The 10,434-nt window shown below is 41.1% G+C and overlaps 1 pseudogene; it reads left to right on the top strand.

The window, feature by feature from the left end:
- Positions 1-4,113: 4,113 nt before the first annotated feature.
- Positions 4,114-4,652, top strand: LOC114892079 (annotated as a pseudogene).
- The last annotated feature ends 5,782 nt before the right edge of the window (positions 4,653-10,434 follow it).

The following is a 10,434-nucleotide window of genomic DNA, read 5'->3' as shown; positions in this document are numbered from 1 at the left end:
GCCTTTGTTCACAGGGAGATAGGCAACAGGGAAAGGTTATGTGAAGAGCAGGGATTTGTCTTTGCTTTTATTTCAATTTTCCAGTAATCCAGAGAGGAACAAAGAGAGTAGTGTGAGTTAGAGAGAAGAGAAAGAAAGAGGATAGAGACGGGGATACAGAGAAAGATGAGAGGAAGGACGGAAAAGTGAAGGAAAAGGGTAGTTCTTTTTCTCTACAAGTCATGCTCTTCCATTTTGCTGAGTAGGTTCCCAGAGCACAATCTGAAAACCAGGTGACCATCATGAACTCCCCTTTCTTGGTCTCATCGCAGCTCAGTTTCTCCACCTTTGAGTTATTTTGTTCTTGATGCTTCTTGGTAGCTTGCGTTTGTGTTAGTCTGGAGTACCTCACCACATCCCATTGGTCTCCCCAGCTGCCCTTTGGCAGGTCATTACAACTCCCTTAAACACAGCTACAAGAACTTACCCATGACTGGGTCTCAGGGTGCGTAAGGAGGCCAAGGGCCTCCAGAAACTGTCCCCACTCTTTTTTTTTTTTTTTTTTTTTTTTTTTTTGCTGTACGCGGGCCTCTCACTGTTGTGGCCTCTCCCATTACGGAGCACAGGCTCTGGACGTACAGGCTCAGTGACCATGGCTCACAGGCCCAGCCACTCCACGGCATGTGGGATCTTCCCGGACCGGGGCATGAACCCGTGTCCCCTGCATCGGCAGGCGGACTCTCAACCACTGCACCACCAGGGAAGCCCTGTCCCCACTCTTGATGTCCTACTTGTTGATGTCCTTCACCACAATTAGCTTGTAGGCTCTTTTAGTTCAGACAACTCATATATAAGTATATATGCCTGCTACACACTTATATAATCCTTGATACTATATCAACCAAAAAGGAAAACATTCAAGAATCTGGGGAGCCTTTTATTCCAAAAATGACTAACTAAAAGGAATGTGATCTTCTTAATAACATTTGTCCTCATTTTATTCAAAGTGCTTGTATAATTTAAATTCTATTGGTGATGAGAGTGGTGAGTTACCTGAAAGTAATCAATACTATCTACTTTAACTTTTCTCTTTTCTTTAAGGCTCTATTTCAAGTTCTTTCACTTGTAGGTATACACGTTTTCCAATTTCAATAGAGGCTTTTCTTCTCTTTAGAAAAAACTCACATAATTTTTTAAGGTTAATATTAATATGGAATTCAAACCCATTCATATGATAATTCTATCATTCAAATTTATGACTGTAATTGAGAATCTTACATTATTTGATCTAAGGATAATCAAAATGAATAGAGCTATGGTCAGATCAAAGTGGGTTTTCAACACATGCAACACCAAAACTAAATGGGGTAATTTAATACTGCCTAATGTAATATTCAATATTCATGGAGCGCTTCCCTCAATTTTCTCAGACGAAGTTATTATTCTCTCTAAAGGACAAATCTGAATAAAGAAACCACCACAGATGCTATTGCATATCAGCTTTAACACCTAGAAATTCTTACCATATGTGAACCACTTTTCAAAGACATTCATTCATTCATTCTATAATCACTTGTAGGGTGCCTATTCGGCACTGTGTTAGGCAGTGAGAATATAAAAGCAAATGAAAAGAAAACAAGAAATGATTGGTCCCTTACTGATTGTTTTGGTGGCAAAGAATTGAGAAAAGAGACCTACAGGAGAAGTGAGACAATTAAAATTACTAAATAGTGGGATACACGCTATGATTGAGGTAAATGGAAGGTAAAATGGGAATTTGGGGGTAAGGAGAGCATATGGCAATGATGGGTGAGATTTGGGAAGACTTCCTAGAGCAGCTGAATCTGAAAAATAGTAAGACCCAGGCAAAGGTAGACTGCAAGGATTCCAAACAGAAGTGGGCAGGAAATGCAAAAATCCAGAAGTAAGAAAGAGCATCTTGTGGTTCCAGAATTGCAAGGGGCTTACTATGACTAGAGATTATATGAGAGCTGGAGAATGATAAGAGATAAGGCTGGAGAGATGAGTAGATACCATATCATATCATCATAAAAGACACCTGTAGGCCATTGTAGTGGGTTGAGGAGTATTCCCCCCAAAATTCATATTTACCTGGAACCTCAGAATGTGAGGTTATTTAGAAATAGGGTCTTTGCTGATGTAATTAGCTAAGGATCTCAGATGAAGTCATTCTGGATTTAAGGTGGGTCCTGAAACCAGTGACTGGTGTCCTTATAAGAAGAGGAGAGGACTCAGACACACAGAAAAGAAGGCCATGTGAAGATGAAGGTAGAGTTTGGAATGATGCAGCTCAAGCCAAGGAATGCCAAAGATTGCCAGGAGTCATCAGAATCTAGAAAAAGGTGAGGAAGTATTCTTCCCAAGAGATTTCAGAGGAAGCATGGCCGTGCCAACATCTTGATTTTGGACTTCTAGCCTCCAGAACTGTAAAAGAATAAACTTCCATGGTTTTAAGTCATGAAGTTTGTGGTAATCTGTTACATCAGCCCTGGGAAACGAATATAGTCATAATAAGGAGTTTGAATTGACATACAGACACCTTGACATGTCAGGTGTCAGCCTTGACATGTTCTATGAAAAGATTTAAGTAAAGAAGTGATGTTATCATATTGGTACTTTAAAAAGGTCACTCTGGCTGCAGTGTAGAGGATGGATGTGAAGAAAGAGAGACTGAATATAGGGACACATTGGAAGGACCTAGGAAAGGGCAGCCTTAACTAGAGAAGTGAGAGAGGGGAATGAAGAGAAGTGGCTAGATTTGGAAAATATTAGAAAAGTAGACTTGACAGAACTTCATCATTATTTCTTAGATGTGAGGGTGTGTGAAGAGTCAAAAGTCAAGGACTAACTCTCAACGTACAGCCTAGCTTTCCCACAACGCATTCGAAAAAGCATCTGTTCTCATCTACAGATCCAGCTAAGGCAGAGGACATAGGCAGACATGTTTGCACCACTTGAGTTGGGTAGGTTGGGGCAATCTGACTCTCTCCTGGTATGAACAGGGAAATGCTGTTGTGAGCTTTCCATGAAAGGTCATGCTGGATTGGTGTTAGTCTTAGTGAGCCATATATTAGCAGAAAAATCTGGTTCACAGATGAAAGCCAAAAAAATAAAAACTTAAAAAAAAATTCAAGTGAACTTGGGAGATAGAGATTTTGAGGAGATTCCTTTGAGACCTGATTATAATTCTTATAAACGCCTTCCATGAAATTATCCTTAAGCATATGATAAATCTTCTTTTTACTTGCAATATCAAGTGGCTTTTCTGTTTTGTAATCATACTATCTCATGCCATCACATCAGATCTCTGGCATGGATAACTGGATAGATGGCAGTACCATTTATCAAGAGGGAAGGATGGGAGGAAAAACAAGTTTTGAGGAAAAATTATGAGTTCAGATTTGGACATTTTGCCTTTGTGGTGCCTCTAGGATATCTAGGCAAGTCCAGTGTGGACACAGAAGACCTTATCAGAATGTTTTGGACCAGAGTTCAACGCTGGAAGCCATCTCCCAGTAAAGGTTAATTGGTGCCATTTTCTTCCAGGTTAAGTGGGAAAAGAAGGCTAAGGACAGTGGGAAGTCTGACATCTGAAGGACTTCTCTATTCCAGAAAGGAAGAGGAATCTGCAGAGGAGGCTAAGAAGGAATGGCCAGAAAAGTAGAATAATCAGGAAAAGTGTGAGGGTAGGGTCCAATAAGTGGAGAAAGGAAAGCATTTCAAGGAGGTCACGAGCATCAGATGCAGTGGTGAGTGCACTGTTTTTCAGTAAGGAAGAAACCGCTGCTGATTTTGGCAAGAGGAGATTTGGGGAAGTAATGGGGGTGGAGGAAAGATTATGAGTGGAAACAATAGATTATGTTTTCAGTGGGCTGGCTGTAATGAGAAGAAAAGACATACAGAGGTAACTAGAAGGGAACATAGGATAAAGGGAGGTGTCTGTTCGACTAAGATGGGAGAGACTTAAGCCTGTTGACAGACAAGGAAGTCAGTTGATAGAATTTAATGATAATTGAGAATCATTCATTAATGACCCAAGATCTGTAGGAATGTGGGAGGAATAGATGCAATGCCTAGTTGAGTAATTACCAACATTCACTGTGGTGAGAGGGAATGGGAATAGGCCTTTTAAAAAAAGGCAAGAATGCGGACACGCATCCTCCGCCGTCCGCAGATGGCGGCGCGGGCGCGGGCGCAGGGCCCGGGCCGGGGGCGCCCCCGGGGCTGGAGGCGGGCCTGCAGAAGCTGGCGCTGCGGCGGAAGAAGGTGCTGGGCGCCGAGGAGATGGAGCTGTTCAAGCTGGCGCAGGCGGCGGGCGGCGCCATGGACCCCGACGTGTGCAAGATCCTGGTGGACGTGCTGAAGCTGAACGTGGTGCCCCTAGCCGTCTTCCAGATGCTCAGTGCGTGTGCGCCGGGCAGAGGCTGGCGAGCGAGCCCCAGGACCCCGCGGCCGTGCCCCTGCTCACGCCCGGCGTGCCTGAGACCCGAGGGAGAAACAAAGGCAGCGGTGCCCTCGGCGGCGGAGGCCCGGCGCTTACAGAACGCGGCGTCCGGGAAGGATCCAGCCAGAGGATGCCCCGCCAACCCAGCGCCACCAGGCTGCCCAAGCGGGGCGGGCCGGGGAAGAGCCCCACGCGGAGCAGCACCTGAGCGGGAGGCCTCGCATGGGCCCACCGCGGGCCTCCAGCCTCGCAGGCAGGTTGCTCCTCCCGTTGGTAATAAACCTCTTTGAAAACCTGAAAAAAAGAAAAAAAAGGCAAGACTGCAGATAAATTTGTTGACGAGAGGTAAAAAGCAGCGGAATGTTTTCCTGATGATTTCTAAATTGGCTCTGGATAGTAAAATTAGGTACTAGAAGTTGAATCTGTGCAGAGGAAACGAACCAGAAAGGTAATTTGGAACTATAAATTACCTAAGAAATTCCCTACCCACCCTCCAGACTAGCTCCAAACGTGAAACAAATGTGAGTACTTGGAATCACTTAGGAAGTGACCTATAGAAGGGAAAGTAACTTCTGGGGTCGCCAAAAATATATATAAACCTAAACTGGCTCTTTGTAAAGATAAATTAAAATACAAACACAGATGCACACACACACACCCATATATACACATACATATGTATACACATACCACTTTAAAGTTTGAAAAAGGAGATATGGTAGAAGTCAGAAGAGTTACACAAGAATATTTTGTGCACTCCATGGTAATAAACTGAAAATCTAGAGGGAAGGAATTTTTTCTAGCAATATATAAATAACTAAAAGTTAAAAAAACTCCAAATACCAATATCATAGGAAGTATTGGACAACTTAAATCTACTGCTTAAGAAAACGTACCAGCCTCTCTTTTCTATTTGAACTGTGTTTTAGGGTAACTAAATAGTTGATAAGGGAAGATTCTTAATTGAGGAATTTTAGTTAATAAATGCAGAAGGAATGATAGAATAAGAAAGTCACCATTTTTGTAAACCCTAATGAGACAGTGGCTCTAAGGAATGTTCATTAATGGCTGCTAAAACTATTAGGTGAAAGGCTGATGGGGAACTTTATAATGAATGGATCAGGCTGACAATACTTGAATTCATGCACCAATCTCAGTGTCATTGTGAGTGGAACAACTTGACATTAAGGACAATCATGTAATATGAAGTACACCTCACCACCTATAAAGAATCCTCCACACAAAAAAATTGAGCTTAAATATAATCAAGCCTTTAACTTTCAGTCTACAAAAAATAAGAAGAGCAAGTTAAGCAATACTTAACAATCAACCAAGTCCAGAATCTGGAATATTCTGTAGGACAAACAATCATTTATTTCAACAAATAAATGGCATGGCAGGGCAGGAAGGGGTAGTTGAAAAGGTGAGAGGGCACTTTTATAAACTGAGAGAATCAAGAGACAGAACAAACAAAATACAATGCTGTAGGCCTTGTTTGGATTCTGATTCAAATAAACCAATTGTAAAAGGATATTTTTAAAACAATCAGGAAATGTTTGTTAGGTATAAGGTGGCCATGGAAAGGATGCTAGAATGGGGGCTTATAGAAAAGAAAAGGAAATGGGAATAGCAGTAACAGAGGAAAATATAAAACAAAAGAAGGGCATTGAATGAACTGGTAATGATAGCGTGTGATATACTGAAGAGTATGGCCAATTTGGTTCGGTACATGGGATGTCACTGTTATTCATTGACACTGCAATCCCACGTTCAGTAATTTTTTAATAGAAACAAATGTATTAGTGTAAAGGGATATATGAACAAGGATGTTTATTGTAGCAATTTTTGGTAATAGCAGAAATCAGGACTTGTACATCCATCAACAGGTGAATGGTTGAATAGATTACATTCTGTCTATATAATGGAATGTTATGCAGCTATTGAGAAGACTTACTTAGAGTTACACACATGTTGATCTAGAAAGATGTCCATGAAACATTAAGTGAAAAATGCAAGCTGCAAAGTAATGGGCATGGATTATCCCATTTATTGTAAACCATACAGAAATAAGGAGAAGAAAAAAATTCTAACGTGTATTTTTCTGTGTCAGTCAGGGTCTAGTTGTCAGAAGAGAGAAATAATATAGTTTTATATATGATTATATGATTTTATATATGATTAAATATAAAATAATGGTGAACTCGACACCAGTTTGCTAACCAGATAACTGAAAGAGAACTTGGAGAACTCTAGGTTAGGAGGTGTGATGACTCTGGTTCTGCAGTTGTTGGAAAAACTATAAGTTGTATTCAGCTACTGTCTGGGGCCATGGCTGTGGCTGCAGGACTGAAGAGTATTGGTCAAGTGATTCTCATGGGGTCCATTAGCAAACTGGAAAGAAACAAGGATCCTGACAGGAAGCTAGGGAGTAAAGGAGAAATGTGGTTTGCAGAGTCACAATCCCAGCATCACAAAACACAGAGGGAGGTTGGAGCTGAGAGACAAGGGCTTAATAACTGATACCATATATTTGCACATATTGGTGTGGATATGCAGAAAAGCATTGAATGATAGAAATCAACCTGTTCATATGAACAGCAGTAACCTCAGAGGTAAGAAGAGACTGGGAACTTAAAGAATAAATAATAACTCCATGTAGTGTATGATGGATTACAGTGTGTACATACTATATGTGTAATAATGATTTTTAAAAACCCACATAACCAATGAAGCATAAAAATAAAGAAAAATTAAAATTAAAAGTAGAAATACCCTGAGGTGTGCCCTGGGGAGAGAATAGCTCTGTCTCTGCATGGAGGTAGACGCCTGAGGTGTCAATGCCCTGGGACCTGAGAGGCAGCTGCTTCAAGAGACTGATTTGCACTGTTAAACATAAAACTAAATTTATGCTTGGATTTTAAAGTGTGCTAAACTGTGGCAACTTCTTGATGATTATTGAATCTGGATAATGGGTACATGGAGGTTCATTGTATTGTTCATTCTACTTTTGTGTAGGTTGATATTTTTTTCAAGATAAATACCAGGAAAGGAAGATTCTGATAAAAATCATGACTTATTTTACAATCATAGCCCATGAAAGGAAGAAAATAGATGTATTTTTCCTAACTCCAAGAGAATATGGAGAGTCCTTTATACTTGTTGAATTAATTACAATAAGATCAGTTACTTTGATGAGTTAATTCAAACTGAACTTCCTGTAACAATGAGGAAATACAATTTCTTAAAACAAACAAGTAAAACAAGCAGCATTGTCTCAAAATTAAGGATAATATAACAATAAACTATTGTAGTTAAAAATCAAGATATAACTGTTGGGGACTTCTCTGGCAGTCCAGTGATTAAGACTTCACCTTCCAATGCAGGGGGTGTGGGTTCAATCCCTGGTCGGGGAGCTAAGATCCCACATGCCTTGTGGCCAAAAAACCAAGACAAAAGAAAAAACAAAAAAAAACAGAAGCAATATTGTAACAAATTCAATAGAGACTTTAAAAATGGTCCGTATCAAAAAAAAGTCTTTAAAAAAAATGATGTAACTGGTGAACTTCTTAAATGCACACTAGGCAGAAATTTCATCATGATAAGAAACATAAATCTGTCAAGAAGGGACCTTTGCCCCAACCTGGCTAATGTTTACATTTATGGCTGTCCTCAAAACATCTGATTGGTTAATAGAGTCTGTCTTTGATCTTAATCTCTCTAATAAGCTGCCTGATCAGCTTAATGTGTTATAATCTTAAAATGTCTGTGTCAACATCTCATCTGCCCAAAGTTCCTGTTATTGACATATAGGGCACCTCTGCTATAATCTGGAATTAAATTTAATCAAAGCAGAATCAACAATATCTGGATATTTTTATTTATTTATTTCCTCTGCTCTAAGTCTGTAAATTTGAAAACCTTAAGAATGCAGGAGGCTAGGATTGGAATCAAGATGGCGGAGTAGAACGATGTGCTCTCATCCCCTCTTGCGAGAACACCAGAATCACAACTAGCTGCTGGACAATCATCGAGAGGAGGACACTGGAACTCACCAAAAAAGATACCCCACATCCAAAGACAAAGGAGAAGCCACAATGAGATGGTAGGAGGGGCACAATCACAGTAAAATCAAATCCCATAACTGCTGGGTGGGTGACTCACAGACTGGAGAACACTTATACCACAGAAGTCCACCCACTGGAGTGAAGGTTCTGAGCCCCACATGAGGCTTCCCAACCTGTGCGTCCAGCAACAGGAGGAGGAATTCCTAGAGAATCAGACTTTGAAGCTTAGTGGGATTTGATTGATTGCAGGACTTTGACTGGACTAGGGGAAACAGAGACTCCACTCTTGGAGGGCACACACAAAGTAGTGTGTGCATCGGGACCCAGGGGAAGGAGCAGTGATCCCAGGGGAGACTGAACCAGACCTACCTGCTAGTGTTGGAGGGTCTCCTGCAGAGACGGGCGGTAGCTGTGGCTCACCATGGGGACAAGGACACTGGCAGCAGAAGTTCTGGGAAGTACTCCTTGGCGTGAGCCCTCCCAGAAACTGCCATTACCCCAGCAAAGAGACCAGGTAGGCTCCAGTGTTGGGTTACCTCGGGCCAAACAACTAACAGAGAGGGAACCCAGCCCCACCCATGAGCAGTCAAGCGGCTTAAAGTTTTACTGAGCTCTGCCCACCACAGCAAGAGTCAGCTCTACCCACCACCAATCCCTCCCATCAGGAAACTTGCACAACCCTCTTAGATAGCCACATCCACCAGAGGGCAGACAGCAGAAGCAAGAAGAGCTACAATCCTGCAGCCTGTGGAATAAAAACCACATTCATGGAAAGACAAGATGAAAAGGCAGAGGGCTGTGTACCAGATGAAGGAACAAGATAAAACCCCAGAAAAACAACTAAAAGAAGTGGCTATAGGCAACCTTCCAGAAAAAGAATTCAGAATAATGATAGTGAAGATGATCCAGGACCGTAGAAAAAGAATGGAGGCAAAGATCGAGAAGATGCAAGAAATGTTTGACAAAGACCTAGAAGAATTAAAGAACAAACAGAGATGAACAGTACAATAACTGAAATGAAAACTACACTAGAAGGAATCAATAGCAGAATAACTGAGGCAGAAGAAAGGATAAGTGACCTGGAAGACAGAATGGTGGAATTCACTGCTGTGGAACAGAATAAAGAAAAAATAATCAAAAGAAATGAAGACAGCCTAAGAGACCTCTGGGACAATATTAAATGCAACAACATTCGCATTATAGGGATCCGAGAAGGAGAAGAGAGAGAGAAAGGACCAGAGAAAATATTTGAAGAGATTATAGTCGAAAACTTCCCTAACATGGGAAAGGAGATAGCCACCCAAGTCCAGGAAGGACAGAGAGTCCCATAGAGGATAAACCCAAGGAGAAACACGCCAAGATACACAGTAATCAAATTGGCAAAAATTAAAGACAAAGAAAAATTATTAAAAGCAGCAAGGGAAAAATGACAAATAACATACGAGGGAACTCCCATAAGCTTAACAGCTGATTTCTCAGAAGAAACTCTACAAGCCAGAAGGGAGTGGCATGATATACTTAAAGTGATGAAAGGGAAGAACCTACAACCAAGATTACTCTACCTGGCAAGATATCTCATTCAGATTCCACGGAGAAATCAAAAGCTTTACAGACAAGCAAAACCTAAGAGAATTCAGCACCACCAAACCAGCTCTACAACAGATGCTAAAGGAACTTCTCTAAGTGGGAAACACAAGAGAAGAGAAGGACCTACAAAAACAAACCCAAAACAATTAAGAAAATGGTCATAGGAACATACATATCGAAAATTACCTTAAACGTGAATGGATTAAATGCTCCAACCAAAAGACACAGGCTTGCTCAAAGGATACAAAAACAAGATCCATATATATGCTGTCTACAAGAGACCCACTTCAGACCTAGGGACACATACAAACTGAAAGTGAGGGGACAGAGAAAGATATT

Source organism: Monodon monoceros, unplaced genomic scaffold (assembly GCF_005190385.1).
Source record: "Monodon monoceros isolate NGI ecotype Baffin Bay Population unplaced genomic scaffold, NGI_Narwhal_1 Super_Scaffold_12, whole genome shotgun sequence".
Lineage (NCBI taxonomy): Eukaryota > Metazoa > Chordata > Mammalia > Artiodactyla > Monodontidae > Monodon > Monodon monoceros.
The sequence above is the reverse complement of the archived record's forward strand: the minus strand, read 5'-3'. Positions and strand labels throughout refer to the sequence as shown.